General features: G+C 36.2%; 1 protein-coding gene across 2 annotated transcripts in view; it reads right to left on the minus strand.

The window, feature by feature from the left end:
• Positions 1-3826, minus strand: part of NOX1 (NADPH oxidase 1) — a 129471-nt gene that overhangs the window by 22657 nt on the left and 102988 nt on the right. The gene's annotated exons all lie outside the window — the stretch shown is intronic.

Here is a 3826-nt window from a genome sequence, read left to right on the forward strand (position 1 = left end):
AGCCAACTGGGCTCTAGCCTAAGCTTGAAGGTGCTAGTCTGTAATTGAGCAGGACTCGAGGGCACTGGGATGCCACTAATAATGTATCCTTGACCCCCAGGATGGTCCACAGGTAGAGGGTCTTTAGCCTAGGACATGGCCCATTCAGATTCCCTAGGTCTGGACCACTCACACACCTCTGGCAGCATAACATAGTGATTTAAATTATGATACTGGAGGCAACCTGCTTGGGCTCAGATTCTAGTTGTACCACTTTCTGGCTGTATCATCTTAGATAGACACATGATTTAACTTTCCTGAGCCTCAGTTTTTTCACCTATAAAATGAGGATAATAACAATATCTACCTCACAGCAATACTGTGAAGCTTTCATGAAATAATGCATGTGGAATGATTCATACAATGCTTGGTGCATAGTAGGAGCTCAATAAATGCTGGCTACAGGGCTGTGTCATTCCCAGACTGGCTTTACCAATCAATTTCTTCCTGCATCCTTTGCTCATACACCCTTTCCAGAGCTGTGTGTCTTCCAGAGATCCTTTGACCCTATTGGTAAAAGAGAGGTGAAAGACACATATACCTCAAGAGTTCAGAAGACAAAGGAGAGAAGCCTACTTAGAAGAGCAGAAATATTTCAGGATCTGAGAGGGACACAGAGGCAAAGAGTCCTGTGTCAGCCCATTATCAATTGTAAGCAAGGTGAGTGATGAAATACAGTGACATCTGAGAGTAAGGAATTCCATTTCCCACTATAATTTCCTCCACTATGAATGGGAAAGAGAATGGAATAGAAGACCTGGCAGGAAGGAGGAGTAAAAATATTTTTTAAGTAATTTATTTCTCCTTAAAAAATAGTTCAAAAGAGTATATGTCGGGGGGGAGGGTATAGCTCAGTGGTAGAGTGTGTGCTTAGCATACATGAGGTCCTGGATTCAACCCCAGTACCACCATCAATAAATAAATAAATGAATCTAATTATCTCCCCCTTAGAAAAAAGAAAGAAAGAAAGAAAAAGGACTAAATGTCAGAAACAATAAGAAGCCTGAGCCTGCTGGCAGGATTGGTGGGAGGTGGAAATTCAAAACTTGATGGTTAAATGTGAGTCACCACCAAGGGTGATGAATTCTCCTAGCAAAAACTAAAAGAGGGATAAAAAAAAGACAAAAGTTTATAGCTAGAAAAACATATATTTATATCTAATCTAGTTTTCATGGATCTTCACACACATACACACACAGGTGACCTGGAGTCTAGAGAGGATAAAGAATTTGTCAAGGTCCCTCAGTTAAGAGCAGAACTGAAACTAGAGTTCAGTTAGAGAGTGTGTTAGGAGAAGGGGATTGTGCATATGTGGTGTGGTGAAGGATTTCTGGCCTGAACACTGGGGAGCTGGATAAAGATGGACATTGCATAATGATAAAAGATATGATCTACCAAGAAGACATAGTAATCCTAAATCTGTACACCAAAGAACGGAGCTTCAAAATATGGAGCAAAAACAGATAGAATTGAAAAGAAAAATAAACCAATCTGCAATATAGTTGAGGACTTTAACAACCCCTTTCTCAATAGAACTACTAGATAGAAAATCAATATCAATATAGAAGAAACACACCACTGTGGTAGGCAGAATAATAGTTTTTCAATTCATCGTGGGATATCTGGGTCTTATTTCCCCATGTAAAATCAGGAAATTCATTTATATGTGAACTATACAAAGCCGTAGCCACTACCCACATATGGTTCCTAAGCACACAGAATGTGGCTAGTTTTAACTGAGATGTGTTGTAAGTATAAAATACACATTGGATTTCAAAGACTTAGTAAAAATAAAAGAATATAAATTATCTCATTAATATTTTCAGTATTGACTACATGTTGAAAGGATAACATTTTCAATATATTGGGTTAAACAAAATATATTACTGGACATTAATTTCACCTATTTCTTTCTACTTTTTTCAATGCAGGTATTAGACAGTTAAAAAAATTTTTTTTCACCAGACTAAATAATTATCAACTCATGGGCAATCTTGTTCAATCTATTAGCCCCCTACTGCCCTCATCATTTCTTAGGAGCAAATCCCAGACTTCAAATGACTTCATCTATAAACATTTCAATGTGTATTTCTAAAAGATATGGACTCTTTAAAAAACATAGTCACAAAACTATTGTTACATCTTAAAAAAATGAAAAATTTCTTAATATCAAAGATTCAGTGTTCAAATATCTTTGATTTTCTCACAAAGTTTGTGTTTTACAGTATTTGAATCAGGATCCAAATAATGTTTATACACTGCAATTGCTTGCTATGTCCAAATAATGTTGATTCTCTAGAATCTTGTAAATGTGACCAGTTTCTTCTAATCATTATGAATTCATGGATTTAAATAAAGTTCATGGTTTAAAAGAATTTTTATTGAAGTACAGTCAATTACAATGTGTACAATGTGTCAGTTTCTGGTGTACAGTACAATGTCCCAGTCACGCATATACATACATATATTTGTTGACAACTTTTAAATTACGTATGTGACGCATGTTATAGTTCTAGTCGACAGCACTGGGCCATAATCTCTAAGATGCCAGCGCTGGCCTTAATCTCTAAGATCACTTCTGTCTCGAACGTTTCATTATTTTATGGTTTCTTTTTTTTAACTGAAGTATAGTCACTTTACAAAGTTGTGTCAATTTCTGGAGATGTTATGGTTTCTTAATGTGAGCAATATAGGAAGGATGGAGAGAAATGAATGTTCCATGGCAATAGTTAGAAGTGAAATTGAAGAGAAAAACAGAAGACAAAAAACAAAAACATTGAAATTCCAAATACTTGTGGTTTATAGTATTTGTCTCTTTACCAATTTCTGGAGTTGGATATTTTTCCTTTTCTAAATTATTGAAACATACACAGAAAAGTAGAATATATATATATATATATATATATATATATATATATATATATATATATATATATATATATGTATTTACATATATAAATTCTAGAGTTGAACTTTTCAACTTATAACTGGCCTTGATGAGCCCAATATTGGCATGGAATCTTTCCCCTTGAAGTAACTTTACAAATATTAACAAACATAATGTCTCCTTACTCTGTTAAGAGTAATTAATAGAAAGTAGAACATCACTTACCAGAAACAAAACTGAAAACCAATGGTTAATCACCCAGTTTCCCATTGTCAAGAGTAGTTTGGAGCCCATATAGGCAGCAAGGAAGACTTATCAACCTGGATTCTGGAGAGGTTCTTCAAGGTTGGCACGTCTGTCCAGCTGGGGATCTGTGAATCCTTAAGATGTGAAAGGTACACACCTATCCACAAAGCTCCCAGGAATGAATAAGTGCATTCTGCCTTCCTTCTCTGGACGGAACTATGTTATCAGCTTCAGTAGACCAGCCCTACCTATGAGAACCACAGGGGTTTTCCCTGGTGGGGTTTTATCCCTTCAGGAAATAGCAATCTTCCTGGGTGAGAATATTCTTTGTCATCAACTTATCAACATGACTTAATTGATAATACATTTGCTAAGATTTCTCACAAGAAAGATTTAAGGCTAAGACTATAAACAGATGATCTCAGGAAAAACAAGACAGGAAGCAAGCATGTTAAAGAAGCTGCTTTCCAGGTGGGCTTTCTGAAGAGCTGCCGCATCTGCCTGCGGCAATTTGGACCTCAGCCTGGCTAGTTTAGAAACTTCAGTTTACCAATTCTTCTGGATGATGATCTGGCTCTGGGGAGCACAAGTAAAAAGAATGGCCAAATAGAGTTAAGAGAAAATTTATCAGGTATAAATGTACACCTTGGTTCA

This window comes from Camelus bactrianus, chromosome X (genome assembly GCF_048773025.1).
Source record: "Camelus bactrianus isolate YW-2024 breed Bactrian camel chromosome X, ASM4877302v1, whole genome shotgun sequence".
Lineage (NCBI taxonomy): Eukaryota > Metazoa > Chordata > Mammalia > Artiodactyla > Camelidae > Camelus > Camelus bactrianus.